This window comes from Equus caballus, chromosome 6, assembly GCF_041296265.1.
Source record: "Equus caballus isolate H_3958 breed thoroughbred chromosome 6, TB-T2T, whole genome shotgun sequence".
NCBI classification, from domain to species: domain Eukaryota; kingdom Metazoa; phylum Chordata; class Mammalia; order Perissodactyla; family Equidae; genus Equus; species Equus caballus.
Window position 1 is genome coordinate 41,947,809 of NC_091689.1, and position 17,504 is coordinate 41,965,312.

Consider the following 17,504-nt stretch of genomic DNA (forward strand, 5'->3'; position numbering starts at 1 on the left):
TTTAAACCTAAATATCCAGCAACAGGAACACTAATAAATTATGACACACCCACTCAATAAAATACTAAAGAACTATTTAAAAGAACAGAGTAGATGCAGATGTATTGACCTGGAAAGCTACCCATGCATAGTAATTTTTTTTTTTTTTAGGTACAGCTTTTTTTTTTTAAAGATTTTATTTTTTCCTTTTTCTCCCCAAAGCCCCCCAGTACATAGTTGTATATTTCTCATTGTGGGTTCTTCTAGTTGTGGTATGTGGGACGCTGCCTCAGCGTGGTTTGATGAGCAGCGCCATGTCTGCGCCCAGGATTCGAACCAACGAAACACCGGGCCGCCTGCAGCGGAGCGCGCGAACTTAACCACTCGGCCACGGGGCCAGCCCCCACGCGTAGTAATTTTTAAAGCTCACTACTACAAGCCAAGATGGAGCCACCTGTGGAGCTCCCAAGTGCTGTTTCCAGTCACACCCGGAAGCATGATTCCAAGCAACAGCTGAGAAGGGTTGGCTGGTGTCAGTGGTATGGGTTTTCTGAGAGCCAGTCAGCAGGCAGTATGTCCAGCAGAAACAAACACTAGCTGCCCAGCAACCTGCAGCAGTCACAGAATTAATAAAGTGGACCCTCTGACTTATACTGAGGAGCTACTACAGCCGTAAAATATCCACTATAAATTCAATATGGAGATTTTCAAATTGCAACCAAATAAACCTAGCAAAAAACTGGCAAGCTGGTGATATTTATGGCACAGATCGGTCACCGCTACCCAGAGCATCTAGATGACTTTCCTCAAGAGCTGAAAGATCGGCCCTCCCACAACTACGCTGTGTGGAACGCAGACCTTCCAACAACACTGTGACACTGGGAAGCTCTCATCTCAGAAGAATCTCATCGATCCATAAGGTTTGCTAGAGCTCTTCTCTGAACTTCTATGCCATATAAGCTTCTGAGATTTATATACTCATTCTGTGACTGATGAGAATAAAAATGCAAACTAGAAGAACAGAGTGAATATACTATCGTAGAATTTCACGTACACATATTAACAGACAGCAATGCAACTGCAGCCAAGATTTCTTCGGAAGGGATGCCTGAACACTACAGAAGAAACATCTGAAATGATGCCAAGACTGTCGATGTTATCACAACTGCATGCTTCTCTAAGGTCACCAAGATATTAACTGCTGCCTTGACATTCTTCCTAGGGAGAGAAGAACAAGAGAAACAGGACAGCGACTCAGAACGCTAGTGCAGTATGCCACGGGGAAGAGAGGCTCCAAATACAAAAAAAGGTTGAAAAGGTTATGAAAGTGCTACAGAAACAAAAGAAAAAACTGGAGATGTTTAACTTTTCATATACCCACCTGATTCATGATCCCCAAGATTTTGCAGAAAAACTACTAAAGCGGCTAAAGACCTCTAAGGAGATGCTTGAATTGAAGATGATGCTCACGAACCTTATCTCCAGATTGGTAGGAATTCATGAGCTTTCTAAACTTCCATCCCTCTGTGCAAAGGTTACTGCAGTAGCACCAAAGAAAAGTAACAAGATCCTTCTGTTTGCCACACAAACATCCCAGAGATCATGCCAGTCATGCGCATTCAGTCACTGCTCATAACTTTGGCCACCCATCTCGTTATGGACAAGAACTCTGAGGAAGTCATGACAGTAGGAATCAATGCTACGAAAGACACAAGAGCTCAATGACTGAAGAACTTCCTCAAGACCCGCCCAGTATAAAACACACAAAGACAAGAATGCAATGATGTCTGCTAGAACTTTGATTCACTTCTTCCAAACAGTGACTCCTCAAGATAGTGCAGAAGAAATTCTGGCGTAAGACTACAGAGGCCTCAATAAAACCAAGAGTGCAAGAATGTGGACAATTAGATGCTACAGATTACACTCCAGGAACAGAAGTTCTCCTAAAGTTGAGAAAGAGGAAGAGAATGCTGAGAATGATAAAGATGGGCAGGGAAGTACCAGTGCCAGTGAGGCGGAGGATGCTGACGTGCACCACTCTTATAATGAAGAACAGCAAGAAATCTCCAAGAAGCTAAACAGCTTCCTGGAGCAGCCAGAACGTCCAGTGAAAAAATAAGCATTCCTTTAGAGAAAAGCAGCTGGTGTTAAAAGATAAACTTTTGAAAAAGAGAAAAAGAATGAGGTAACTTTCAACCAAGTTTTCCATTCCAAGGAGAATGCTAAATTCATATCATGAATATGAAAATTAGTCATTCAAGAATGTTTATTTTCATTAAAAAGTCCAGAAGCACTGTATTTTGAAAACCACCCAAGAAAGCACACTGCTGAACGACTGGTTTGCTCCTGCTTTTTAAAAACACAACTCTGCAACACAAAAAATGAGCCCTAACATAAACTATAGATTTTAATTAATAACACTGTACCAATACTGCTTCCTCAATTGTTAATAAATATGTCACATTAATGCAAGATGTTGTTAATAAGGGAAAATGGAGGATGGGTGATATGGGAACTTTCTGTACTAGCCACACAAATTTCTATAAATCTAAAAAATAAACACTATTAACTTTTTTTAAAAACCTGCATGGGTGGACAGATTTCTAAATAAATGTATGCATACGTAGACAAAATGGGCTCTAGGGGCCGGCCGAGCCATTAAGTTGACGCGCTCTGCTTCACCAGCCCAGGGTTCACCGGTTCGGATCCTGGGCGTGGACATAGCACCGCTCATCAAGCCGTGCTGAGGCGGCTTCCCACATAGCAGAGCCAGAAGTACCTACAACTAGAATATACAACTATGTACTGGGGGCCTTTGAGAAGAAGGAAAAAAAAAGAGAGACTGGCAACAGATGTCAGCTCAGGGCTAATCTTAAAAAAAAAAAAAAGAGCTCTATATCAAACTGTTAACAGTGGTTTTCTACAAAGAGTGAAACTGGAAAGAAGAGCATAAGCAGGAATTTGTACATTATATGCCTCTGGACTGTCCACACTGAGCAGTACTTTAAGGAGAGGCTCTGCAGGACACTGGGAGCCTGGGTCCCAAAACCAGACTGCATGAATTCAAATCCCAGCTCCACCATTAACTAGCTGATAAACCTGGGCAGTTCATTTCTCTGTGCCTCAGTTTCCTCATCTGTAAATAGGAATAACAGCATGTGTACCCACAGAGCTGCTGCAGGTATTAAATGACTTAATACATGTAAAGTATTAGACAACTATCTGGTACACAGTAAGTGCTCAATAAATGGTGTTCACCACCATCACCACCACATCATCATCATCATAAAGCATCTATTATTCCTGACTTTTAAAATTTTGACAGGTAAGACAAATCAGGAAAACCTGGCTCATCAAGCCGCTTTCTAGTGAAATCTTTGTTGCAGAAAATGCAAATGTATTCAATAGTCAAAAATAACCTGAGATTTTTTTAAAGCAGATTACAAACCAACAATTAACAATGTAAGCCCATTTATATAAAAACAATCACTAACAGATTCTATATGATAACACAAAAACAAACGCCTCTGAGTGGTGTGATTCTGTATAATTGTTATTTTCTCCTTTATACTTCTCTGACTCATTTTAATTTTCTACACTGAATATGCATCATTTTTAACAAAATAAAGTAGGAGTCAGCAAACTTTTTCTATTAAGGGCCAGACAGTAAATATTTTCGGCTTTGTAGGCCATATGGGTCTCTGTCCCAACTACTCAACTCTACTGCTGCACTGCCAAAACCACCACAGACAATACCTAGACACAGGCATATGGCTATGCCCCAGTAAAAATTTAATTTACACAAACAGGCAGCTTGGCAGGACTTGGCTTGCAAGCTGTAAAGTTTGCTGACCCTTGAAATAAAGAATAAGACAAAATTATTTTCACTATGGAAAATAAAATGTGATTTATACCAAAGAAAGCCCTGAGTCTAGGGATAGAAAAACACATACGAGAGTACTTTTAAGCTCTGGAAATCCTCCCCTACGTCCTACTGCCCCAGTAAGAAGAAAAAATTTGCCAAGTAGCCTAAAGCCTACATAAGAACATATACTGTTGGGTAGGCAGTTACAGATAGAAGCTAAAAGAAATACATCTTTCATATTTAAATCAATTTGAAATTTTCTCAGATTTCATAATAATTCACCACCAAGCAGCTGCCACCACATGTGCAAGTCTCAACTACTGATGAAATGATTTTAGCTACAGATCTTCAGTCCGCACTCTGACAAATCTGTGAGAAAGGATGAAAACATCTATGAACTAACAGCATTTCAAATGAAATTTCTATAAAGTAAAAATTAAGAATGAAAATTATCACTTTGATGAAATGAAAAATCTATGAAATTCTAACAAAATAAGAGTCAGAGGGTGGTGAAAGGAGACACAAAAGTGGCCTTTGATATGAGGGCACCTGAACCTTCGAAACTGACAAACTTGATGATCTCCCTCCAAAAACAAAGCTTTGGATTAAAAGAAATTATTTTTAACACTTCATTGGGAAGAGTTTTGCGATCAAATGATTTTAAATGCTATGACAGATTTCTCGGGAATTTTAAATGGTTTCTTTGGAGGAAGGGGTAAGGACTGTTTTTGGAAGAATGTGAATAACATAAGGCTGAGAAATCGAGTTTAAAAATAAGATTAAAAGACCACTTTACTAAAAAGATGTCAACAACCTGCAATGAAGTCACCATACCCACTAAGATCCCAGTTGGAGATTTAAATCTTTCTACTACAATTCACTGTTGGGCCATCTCATGAAGTTGTCAAATTCCAAAGGGCGAACGTTTAAATCACTTCAAAAGCCAGGAGCAGGAAAAAAGTACCAATCGGTTTCCAATCCAAATTCTGTCATAGTCCTCTAGAACTCACTTAAACCCTCTTATCTGCAGTTTTAAAAGAAGCAAACGCCGACGACGAAAAGCAAAACGGGGCTCGGCAATCAGGACCCAAGGAGCCACCCCCAGCCGGCCGCCCGACGCGCCGCGAGGAAGGAGCGGGCCTGCCTCCGCCGGGACCGCCGCGCCTCCGCGAGGACCCCCGAGCGACGGGAGGGACGGGACGCGCAGCCCAGGGCAGGCTCGCCGGCAGCGAGGACGGCAGCGCCCGCGAGGCGAGCAGGGGCCCCGGACGCGGGCGGGCAGCGGGCGGCCGGGGGCGCCAGGCTCCAGTGACAGCGGCTGCAGGAGAGGCATCCAGGCCCCCGGCGGTCGTCCGGGCTGCGAGGCGGCGGGTCAGCGCGGGGGGTTTAGCGGAGGGCTGGGGCGAGGGCGGCCCCGGGCCCGCGCCGGACACTCGCCCCCCAGCCCTCGCCTCCCCGCCGACCGCGGGCTCTGCCCCCTTCCCCCAGGAAATGGCGCTCCGGCTCCTGAGACCCTCACCCAGCTCGTCGCCGCCGCGCCGCTCGTCCCAGAGTCCGCGGGAACCAGGCGGAGGGGAAGGGGAGGAGGGGGGAGCGGAGGAGGGAGGGGACCCAACTCGGTGCGCCGCCGCCGCGACGCCGCGTCTGGAACCGTGCTCGCGCCGCCGCGACCGCCGCCGCCACTGCCGCCGCGTCTTCCCGCCCCTACGGCCGCACGCCGCCGTGACGCTTATCGCACGAGGCACTTCGAACCAATAAGGCCAGGCCTGGTGCGCAGCCGCGCTAGCCAAAGACGGAAGTTGCCCCTCAGCGCTGTAGAACCCGGGTGCGTCCCGGGAGTTGTGGTTCAGCCAGGCTCTCAACGAAAGCAGTTTGGAGCGTCGGGAAACTGAGCGCGCGCGCTCCACGGCCACTCGCATAAATCCTGCTCGTTTTTACCTCTCACCGAAAAGGGAAGCAGCTTAAATCAGAAGAGGCAGGGGCAGCCCAGGCTCATGGACGCTCTTCTGAGTCTCTATGGCTACGGATTACACACCTTGGGCCGAAGCCAAAATTTAGAGATTTAGGGTGGATCGTGTGTTTCTGCCAACGGGTAATATATTGCTAGGCATCGTCTTTGAAAGCTTCGGAAATAAATCCGAGGAGTTAGCATTAGCCAACTGTTGCCCAAAACAATAGCGTTTGCCTTTTATTACCTTATTAAGGTATTATGGCCTATGCCCCACTACTTGGAAAAAACAAATGTGAGCCCACTCTTAAAATATATGCAATTCAGAACGATTTTTAACGTGTTTTCAATGTAGTGGCAGATCAGAAACTATTTCAGCGTAGAATTCTGTGTCCATTTACCAAGAATGAGTGCTGTTCTACATGTGAAGTTTCAGCTGAGCTCTAACTTCTTAAAAACCAAGAACAGTTTGGTTAGATACTTATTCTATGTGAAAAGGAAGTATAGGAGTTGGTTGGCGTAGAAAAATGTTTTCTTCACATTCAGTTCTAAGAGGAATTCATCACACTCTGAAGGAGGTAATTGCCCTAACTGTCAAAACCTTGTTATTGATTAAAATAAATCCATAAGCTTTCAAGAACGCCTGTGCCCGTGGCTTGTTATTCCTTCCCTCAGACCACAGCAAGTGAAAACAAAGGATGCTGGAAAATCTTCATAGATCTCATATCAAAAAGCCTAGAATCTGACAGATGAGGAAAAACAAACAACAACAAAAAAATAGAAAACTCTCTAGCTGTAATGTAAATTCTAAGAAGTGATTAAAGTTATTAAAATCATAAAGAACATGAATAAGATGGTTTTAATATTAGTATTTTAGAGCTAAGGCCACTCAAGCTTGAAAGAGATAAAATTAGTATAAATAAAATAATAAGGACTAAATTTAGAGAACTAATTCCCTTCAGGGAGTGGTTTACGTTGAAAATAGAAAGGATCTTTTTTAAGTTTACATAATTTGTGAAAGACATAGCTACAATGACTTCTATTTTTTTCCAACTAAAGACATAAAGCTTTTGAGATTGAAATTAAGGAAGACAATCACACACTTCCACAGCGCATCAGAAGCAGAATACAGATTGCAAATTTGACCCAGTATGGCAACTCACATGGGGCAAAGATGAGAAGAATAGAGCCTCAGGCTTAATAAGAAATCTACTAAAGGTGACAGAGCTGTATAAATAAAACAATTAAAAAAGAGATTCTTCAAAGATCTCAAAGGTTTTCTGCATCCTTCTCTGTTACTGATTTTGCTTTGACAAGACAAAGTGTTTTAAGAAGTTTCCTCTGAAACAGTTCATTGTGTGCTAAAACATGTGATAAAGAGCTTTATCATTTTCCCACCAAGATTTTACCTCTCGATTCTCTGTCACATTGATACCATTCTCAGATCACTACTGCCAATTCCTGTTGCTCACAATGATGAAACAAACCACATCATTTCCTCAAAATGCTCACACGTTCTGTGCTAATGAGGAAGTTTCCACCATCCCTGACCTGAGGGACACTCCCCTGAGTCCCACCCACCTCGTTGGCTGGCTTCACTCTATCTGTTACCTAAATGTCACCACTGAATGTTCCAAGGATTTCTCAGTCCTCTCTTCTACTATACTTCAGCTACTAATGTTTATATATGGTCTTCTGACTATCTGTCCAAAAACCAAGAGCACTTCAGTAAAATTGTGTGTCCTCCAGTGTCAGCTTCGGATGTTTAGAGTCTCTGCTGTCTACATTCTTATTGTGTCACACTTCTCCACAGGAGGGTGGAGTCCTTCACCTTCTGCAGCACCAGGAAGAGTCCCTTCCAGCCCTACTCCCCACACTTGTCATCAGTGACACAACAGTGCCTTGGGGCACAGCTAGTCTGATGTAGTCATCTCTACAATTATCAGATGTTGTTGACAAGAAGAACGCATTGCTGGGTGAGTAACATTCCTGATACAGTTGTGGCCATCCCAGAATGAGACTTCAGTGACACTACAATATGTTGCTGAAATGATAATATTGGGCTTGCTCTGGGAACAGACTTAGCCTCTCTTGTGATATGCAAGTCAATCACCAATAAGAATTAAAGATTTATCTAAAGTGACAAGAAAATCGAGTGCAGCTTTCAAATTCTAAAGGGTAAAAAAATACTCTAGACCTTATTGTGAATTTAAACTTGAGTTTGCAACTGGTTTTTCTTGCTTCTCCTATAAAGAAAAGAGAAATTATTTCATTATTTTTCTAATGAGAAAAATTGCTATTTTTTTTTAAAGATTGGCCCTGAGCTAACATCTGTTGCCAATCTTTTCTTCCTCTTCTTCTTCTTCTCCTTCTCTCCCCTCCCCCCCCCCAAAGCCTCCTAGTACATAGTTGTATATTGTAGTTGTGGTCCTGCTGGTTGTATGGGACGCCACCTCAGCATGGCTTGACAAGTGGTGCCATGTCCACGCCCAGGATCTGAACTGGCGAAACCCTGGGCCACCGAAGCAGAGCACGTGAACTTAACCACTTGGCCACGGGGCCAGCCCCACGATTGCTATTTTTAAGAAGGAAAAAAAGACAAATTATTCTGCTAGTGAAAACTAAAATTAGTAGTCTTCTTTGCAAGAACTGTGTGGCTTTTCAAAAAAAAATTACAAAGGGAAATTAGCTTTATTATTACAAAATGCTTAAAACCAGCCTAGACTCGTCTTTTCTCCCCCAGTATCTATGAGCTTTTGAAATATAAACATTAGAACTGAGAAAAAAAATCTGAACAATATGGGAGATGGACCATAAAAAAGATAAATCAAAACGAAGAGCAAGAAATGTCAAATCAGTCCCTGTGATTGGCTCATATACGTGTTGTAGGAGAGGAAAAACTTCCTTCTGCTATCTTAGGTGCTGTGGCTGGCCTAAGAATTAAAATGACATAAGACAGATCAACTGGAGGAAAGCATACAAATGTATTTAATATTTTTGTGTGTACACAGGAGTCTTCAGAAGGAAAATGAAGACCCAAAGAAGCCATTAGACCTGAAAGCCTATATACCTTTTTACATAAAGAGTGACAAATTGTGGGGATGCAACAAGACAAAGGGGCTTGGACTAGTTGTGGAACAATGACTAGGAAATACACGGGGAAACAAATGGAAGATGAGGGTTACTTTAGTAGGTTTGTTTGTTCGACTTCCAGTCTCTGATCATACTAATAATGTTCTTCTCAGTGATGGACGTTAACTAGACCCATTGTGGTGATCATTTTGCAGTACGTACATATATCAAATCATTATGTTGTACATCTGAAACTTATGCAATCTTAAATATCAATTAGATCAATAAAACTGGTAGGAAAAAAAAGTTCTCTTCCAGGAAGAGTACAGGAAGGGTGCAGAAAGATACAGGGAGGGCACCTTTCTCAGGGGAAATTTTGACCTGCTTTTAGGTAGAAAGGGAGAGGGCAGAGAGCCCTTCCTGCACCTGCTGTTTCTTAGTGCCCTCAGCTCAAAATAATCAATATGCCAAAGCGGCATATTTTGGGGTGGCATGTTCTGAACGCCTTCGTTGTAAAACAAATAGATGCAGCCAGCTAATTGGACTTTGAAGCGTTGAGATTCAGTGGTTGTTGCTTTAAACATAATCTAGTAATCTATATGGCAAAATTAGAGAGAAATATGTAAATACCCGTATTCTCACTTAATTGCAATTAAACTGATATCAAATAGTCATGTGCCACATACCAACGTTTTGATGGATGAGGGACTGCATATACGATGGTGATCCCATGAGACTAGTACCGTATAGCCTAGGTGTGTAGTAGGCTATACCATCTAGGTGTGTGTAAGTGCACTCTACGACATTCACACAAACACAAAATCGCATAAGGACACGTTTTTCAGAACAACGCATGACTGTAGCTATACAGCTTGCTCCTGCTATCCAAAAGTTTACTTTGCACCACTTCACTTTTAGGAAAGACCTATATTAGTACCTGTTTTCACTAACTGAAACAAATCTGAAGAAGATTTTTGCTTTTATGAAAAAAGGCAAAAAGTGAAAATAGCATTCAGCATTTGTTTCACAGAGAGCTGTTACAGAGGGTAAGCGGTCAAGCATACTGTCATATTTCAAGCCAGCCACATGAACCCTATCAGTCACAGCAGAGATGAATCCCGACCTTCCACATCCAGGCAGGCAGATATGGAAGAAAGCGTCGACATTAGCCACCTGCCTGGCCTCGTGGATTCAGACGATGGTGAGATGTTAATAGATGACCCTTTTCCTCTCCATCCCTGTCTCCTGGACCTCGCGCTACCCCAAGCTTCACACACCATCATTACCACCACCTCTCAGCCTTTCAGTGTGCTCACTGTCTTCCGGATTCTGCTAAGTGAAACTACACTGTAGAGATATTATTTCTACTTCATACAGGTTGTGTATTTATCATACAATTCCTGCTTTTACTATATGTTAGTGTTATTTTAGGCTTTATGGGTTATTTGGTGTGATTTGGTAGGTGATTTTTTGGGTCTGAGAACACTTGAAAATTTTTCCCACGTAAATTAATGGTAATTGCTTCTAGCTTTACGCCATTTGGGCTTAGGAAAAGTTTCATAGGAACATTCTACTTTTGGATGGAGTGGGGAACATGACCGTATTAATAAAAATCACATTAATCTTGGATTTGAAAGTTTCTAGGTGTCCATTTTGTAAACTGAGAGGAATATCATGGCACGCTAAATTCCCATTTGTGCCATGTTGTAATCACGTTTCAAACTGAAGATGAAGAACAGTATAAACATTCTCATAATTACATAAGTTACATTAGTAGCTCCTCAAACACAGGTTAGGTAATATAGCCCTGCAGAATGGGTATAAGCCTGAGAACATGATTACCAGCTGTGCTGCTAACTGACTCATTGTTTAACTATGGCCTATGTATTAGTTCTTGTTTAAGCTTTGATATCTTCATCAATAAAATGAAGATGTCTGTTAATACATTTTTCAAATGGACCCAACTTTATGAATGTGCTTGCCAGTGGGAAGAGGTGGAATATAGGTCTGGGAACTAAGAAGGCTTTATCTTTATCAGTAATATTTCATTTCTTCTATATGAAAAAAGATAAAGTAAATGACAAAATGTTTAACATTTATTAATAATCCTGGGTCATGTGTACATGGATGTGTATTAGAGTCTTCTCTGAACATTTTTTCTAGTTTATAAAAATCAGCTTTATTGAAGTATACATACAATAAAATGCACCAAGTTTTTGTGCACAGTTCAAGTGAGGGGTTTTTTTTTCAGCTTTATTGGTATAAAATGGGCAAATAAAATTGTAAAATGTTAACAGTTTACGACATGGTGATTTGATATACATATACATTGTGAAAGGGTTCCCCTCATCAAACTAATCAACGCCTCCATCACCACATGGATTTACCTTTTTTTTTTCTTTTGGTGAGAACATTAAAGTTTTACTCTCTTAGCAAGTTTCAGTTATATGATAGCATTATCAACTATAGTCACCTTGTTATACCTTAGATCCTCAGACCTTATTCATCTTATAACTGAAAGCTTCTATCCTTTTACCCACCTTCCTCACTTCCCCCACCTCCCAGCCCCTGGCAACCTCTTTTCTACTCTGTGTTTCTACTTTATAGTCTATAAGTTCAACATATTTTTTTGAGACTCCACATGTAAGTGATACTGTGCAGCATCTGTCTTTCTCTGTCTGCCTTATTTCACTTAGCGTAATGCCCTCCAGGTTTATCCATGTTGCAGCAAACGTCAGGATTTTCTTGTTTTCATGACTGAATAATATTTCATTGTGTGTATATGCACCACATTTCCTTGATCCATTCATCCATCAGTGGACACTTAGGTTGTTTCCACACCCTGGCTATTGTGAATAATGTTACAAAGAACACAACAGTGCAGATATCTCTTCAAGATAATGGTTTCGTTTCCTTTGGATATAGAACCAGAGGTGGAATGGCTGAATGATATGGTAGTTCTACTTTTAATTTCTTGAAGAACCTCCATATTGTTTTCCATAGTGGCTGCACCAATTTACATTTCTACTAACAAGTATACAAGGGTTCCCTTTTTGCCACATCCTTGACAGCATTTGTTAGCTCCTATATTTTTTATAATAACCATCCTAACAGGTGTGAGGTTATATCTTATTGTATTTTGATTTGCAGTTCCCTGATAATTAGTGATATTGAGTTTTTCATGTACTTGTTGGCTATTTGTATGTCTTCTTTGAAAAAATATCTATTCAGGTCCTTTGCCCGTTTTTTAATTGGATTGCTTATGTTTTTGCTATTGAGTTGTATGAGTTCCTTCTATATTTTGGGTATTAACCACTTATCAGCTATGTTGTTTACAAATATTTTCTCCCATTTCAGAGATTGTCTTTTCATTTTGTTGATGGTTTCATTTGCTGAGCAGAAGCTTTTTAATTTGATGTTGTCCTACTTGCTTATTTTTGCTTTTATTACCTTTGCTTTTGGTGTCAAGTCCAAAACACCCATTGCCAAGACCAGTGTCAAGGAGCTTAGCCCCTATGTTTTCTTCCAGAAGTTTTATGGTTTCAGGTCTTACATTCGAGTCTTTAATCCATTTAAGTTGATTTTTGTGTATGGTGTGAGATAATGGCCCAGTTTCGGTCTTTTGCATGTCGGTATCCAGTTTTCCAACACCATTTGTTGAAGAGACTATCCTTTCTCCACTGTATATTCTTGGCTCCTTTGTCAAAAATTAATTGACCATGTATGTGTAAGTTTATTTCCGGGCTCTCTGTTCTGTTCCATTTATCTATGTGTTTGTCTTTATGCCAATACTATACTGTTTTGATTACTATAGGTTTGTAATATAGTTTGAAATCAGGAAGCATGATGCCTACAGCTTTGTTCTTCTTACTCAAGATTGCTTTGGCTATTTGGTGTCTTTTGTGGTCCCATATACATTTTAGGATTTTTTTTCTATGTCTGTGAAAAATGCCACTGGGATTTTTATTGGGATTGCACTGAATCTGTAGATCGCTTTGGGTAGTACAGACATTTTAACAATATTAATTCTTCCAATCCGTGAGCACAGAATATCTTTCTAGTTATTTGTCTTCTTCAGTTTGTTTCATCATGTCTCATAGTTTTCAGTGTGTGGATCTTTTACCTCCTTGGTTAAATTTAGTCTTAAATATTTATTCTCTTTGATGCTATTGTAAATGAGATTGTTTTCTTAATTTCTCCATCTAATAGTTCATTGTTAGTGTATAGAAACACAATTGATTTTTGTATATTGATTTTATATCTTGCAAATTTACTGAATTCATTGATTAGTTCTAACAGATTTTTGGTGGCGCCTTTAGGGTTTTCTGTATATAAGATCATGTCATCTGCACATAAAGACAATTTTACTTCTTCCTTTCCAATTTGGACGCCTTTTACTTCTTTTTCTTGCCTAATTGCTCTAAGACTTCCACTACTATGTTGAGTAAAAGTGGCAAGATTGGGCATTCTTGTTTGTACCTGATCTTAGAGGAAAAGCTTTCAGCTTTTTACCGTTGAGTATGATGTTAGCTGAAGGTTTGTCATATGTGAGCTTTATGATGTTAAAGTATGTTCCCTCTACACCAAGTTTGTTGAGAGTTTTTATCATGAAAGGATGCTGAATTCTGTCAAATGCTTTTCCTGCCTCTATTGAGATGATCATATGATTTTTATCCTTCATTTTGTTAATGTGGTGTATCACATTGATTGATTTGCAGATGTTGAGCCATTCTTTCATCCTTGGAATAAATCCCACTTGGTCATGGTGTTTGATCCTTTTAATGTACTATTGAATTTGGTTTGCTAGTATTTTGTTAAGGATTTTTGCATATATGATCATCACTGATATTGGCCTGTAATTTTCTTTTCCTTTAGTGTCCTTGTCTAGTTTTGGTATCAAGGTAATGCTGGTGTCATAAAATGAGCTTGGAAGTGTTCTCTCGATTTTTTGGAAGACTTTGGGAAAGATTGATATGGATCCTTCTTTAGATGTTTTGTTTGGTAGGATTCACTAGTGAATCCATGTGGTCCTGGACTTTTGCTTCTTGGGGAGTTTTTGATTACTGATTCAATCTCCTTACTAGTAATTGATATATTCAGATTTTCTATTTCTTTATTATTCAGTCTTGGTAGGTTGTATGTTTTAGGAATTTATCCATTTCTTCTGATTTGTCCAATGTGTTGGCATATAACTGTTCAGAGTAGTCTCTTATGATCCTCTGTATTTGCGGGGTATCAGATGTAATATCTCCTCTTTCATTACAATTTTATTTATTAAAGTTCTCTCTCTTGGGGGTCGGCCTGGTGGCACAGCAGTTAAGTGCGCACGTTCCACTTCGGCAGCATGGGGTTCGCTGGTTCGGATCCTGGGTGCGGACATGGCACCGCTTGGCACTCCATGCTGTGGCAGGCGTCCCACATATAAAGTAGAGGAAGATGGGCACGGATGTTAGCTCAGGGCTGATCTTCCTCAAAAATAAAACGTGTATTTTGTTTATCTTTTCTAAAAAAACTCTTCATTTTATTTATCTTTTCTATTGTCTTTTTAGTCTCTGTTTCATTTATTTTCACTCTGATCTTTGTTATTTTCTTCCTTCTGCTAATTTTGGTCTTCATTTGTTCTTCTTTTTCTAGTTCCTTGAGGTGCAAAGTTAATTTATTTGTGATCTTTCTTTTTTCTTAATATAAGTGTTTATCACTATGAACTTTCCTCTTAGAACTACTTTTGTTGCATCCCATGAGTTTTGGTATGTTTGTTTCCATTTTCATTTACCTCAAGATATTTTTAATTTCTCTTTTGATTTCTTCTTTTACACATTGATTCTTCAGTAGCATATTGTTTAATCTCCACAATTTGTGAATTATCTAGTTTTCTTCTTGTAATTGATTTCCTGTTTCATACCATTGTAGTCAGAAAAGATACTTGATATGATTTACGTCTTCTTAAATTTATTAAGATTTGTTTTGTGGCCTAATATATGATCTATCCTGGAGAATGTTCCCTGTGCACTTGAGAAGAATGTGTATTCTGCTATTGTTGGATGGAATGTTCTGTAAATGCCTGTTAGGTCTATTTAATCTACTATATAGTTTAAGTTCAATGTTTCTGTATTGATTTTCTGTCTGAATGATCTATTCATTGTTGAAAGTGGGGTATTGAACTTACCTACTATTACTGTATTATTGTTTATTTCTCCCTTTGGATCTGTTCATATTTGCTTTATATATTTAGATGCTCTCATATTGGGAGCATAAATATTTACTACTCTTATATCTTCTTGATGAATTGACCCCTTTATCATCACATAATAACCTTTGTCTCTTGTTACTATCTTTGATTTAAAGTCTATTTGGTATTAGTATAGTGACTCTTCTTTCTTTTGGTTTCCGTTTACATGGGATATCTTTATCCATTCTTTCATTTTCAGTCTATGCCTTCAGTGTGTCCTTAAAGCTGAAGTGAGTCTCTTGAGGCAGCATATAGTTGAGACTTGTTTTTATACATTCAGTCACTCTTTGTCTTTTGATTGGAGAATTTAGTCCATTTACATTTAAAGTAATTACTGAAAGATATGGACTTACTATTGTCATTTCTTTAATTTTTTTCTGTTTGTTTTGTAATACTTTGGTTTCTGTTCCTTTTGTCTCTTTCTTTGTGATTTGATGATTTTCTATCATGGTATGCTTTGAATCATTTCTCTTTATCTTTTGTGTATTTTCTACTGGTTTTTGTCTTGTGGTTACCAGGTGGCTTACATAAAACATATTTATAACAATCTGTTTTAAGCTAATAACAACTTCACTTCAAACACATACAAAAGCTCTACATTATTATACTCCCCTCACCCATTTTGTGTTTGATATCATAATTTACATCTTTTGACATTGTGCATCCATTTACAAATTATTGTTGTATAGTTATTTTTAATACTTTTGCCTTTTAACTCTCATACTAGAGAATAAGTGGTTTACCACCGCCATTATAACATTAGAATATTCTGAATTTAACTATATACTATGTAACTTACCAATAACTATATAACTTTTACCAGTGAGTTTTATACATTCATATGTTTTCCTGTTACTAATTAGCATCCTTTCATTTTGGCTTGAAGAACTCCCTTTAACATTTCCTGTAAGGTTGGTCTAGTGGTGATGAACTCCTTCAGCTTTTGCTTATCTGGAAAATGCTCTCTCTCCTTCAGTTCTGAAGGACAACTTTGCTGGGTAGAGTATTCTTGGTTGGCAGGGTTTTTTCTTTCAGCACTTTGAATATATCAAGCCAATCCCTTCTGGCCTACAAATTTTTTTTTTTTTGATTTTTTTTTTTTTTATTAATGTTATGATAGATTACAACCTTGTGAGATTTCAGTTGTACATTTTTGTTAGTCATGTTGTGGGTACACCACTTCCCCCTCCGTACCCTCCCCCCACCCCCCCTTTTCCCTGGTAACCCCCAATCAGATCTCCTTCTCAATATGCTAATTTCCACCTATGAGTGGAGTCATATAGAGTTCGTCTTTCTCTGACTGACTTATTTCGCTTAACATAATGCTCTCGAGGTCCATCCACATTGTTGTGAATGGGCCAATTTCGTCTTTTTTTATGGCTGAGTAGTATTCCATTGTGTATATATACCACATCTTCTTTATCCAATCATCAGTTTCTGGGCATGTAGGCTGGTTCCACGTCTTGGCTATTGTAAATAATGCTGCGATGAACATAGGGGTGCAACGGACTCTTGAGATATCTGATATCAGGTTCTTAGGATAGATACCCAGTAATGGGATGGCTGGGTCATAGGGTATTTCTATTTTTAACTTTTTGAGAAATCTCCATACTGTTTTCCATAGTGGCTGTACCAGTTTGCATTCCCACCAACAGTGTATGAGGGTTCCTCTTTCTCCACAACCTCTCCAACATTTGTCGTTCTTGGTTTTGGATGTTTTTGCCAATCTAACGGGGGTAAGGTGATATCTGAGTGTAGTTTTGATTTGCATTTCCCTGATGATTAGCGATGATGAACATCTTTTCATGTGTCTATTGGCCATATTCATATCTTCTTTTGAGAAATGTCTGTTCATGTCCTCTGCCCATTTTTTGATCGGGTTGTTTGTTTTTTTGTTGTTAAGCAGTGTGAGTTCTTTGTATATTATGGAGATTAACCCTTTGTCGGATAAGTGGCTTGTAAATATTTTTTCCCAATTAGTGAGCTGTTTTTTTGTTTCAATCCTGTTTTCCCTTGCCTTGAAGAAGCTCTTTAGTCTGATGAAGTCCCATTTGTTTATTCTTTCTATTGTTTCCCTCAACTGAGGAGTTACAGTGTCCGAAAAGATTCTTTTGAAACTGATGTCAAAGAGTGTACTGCCTATATTCTCTTCCAAAAGACTTATTGTCTCAGGCCTAATCTTTAGGTCTTTGATCCATTTTGAGTTTATTTTGGTGTGTGGTGAAAAAGAATGGTCAATTTTCAATCTTTTGCATGTGGCTGTCCAGTTTTCCCAGCACCATTTGTTGAAGAGACTTTCTTTTCTCCATTGTAGGCCCTCTGCTCCTTTGTCGAAGATTAGCTGTCCATAGATGTGTGGTTTTATCTCTGGGCTTTCAATTCTGTTCCATTGATCTGTGGACCTGTTTTTG

At 39.4% G+C, this 17,504-nt stretch overlaps 1 protein-coding gene and 1 pseudogene across 5 annotated transcripts in view; one reads left to right on the forward strand and one right to left on the reverse strand.

Moving 5' to 3' along the window:
* The window catches only part of ADIPOR2 (adiponectin receptor 2), a 126,219-nt gene extending 120,481 nt beyond the window's left edge, over positions 1–5,738 (reverse strand). Inside the window, exon 1 of one of the 5 annotated variants that reach the window (XM_023642181.2) lies at positions 5,364–5,738. The gene's annotated coding sequence lies outside the window, so the exon portion shown is untranslated. Of the gene's footprint in view, positions 1–1,033; positions 1,198–1,360; positions 1,525–4,678; positions 5,284–5,363 lie in introns of those variants that run through there. The other 4 variants (XM_070269131.1, XM_070269129.1, XM_070269133.1 and 1 more) reach the window with 4 other exon arrangements.
* LOC100055856 (protein SDA1 homolog) lies at positions 553–2,203 on the forward strand (annotated as a pseudogene).
* Positions 5,739–17,504: the final 11,766 nt, after the last annotated feature.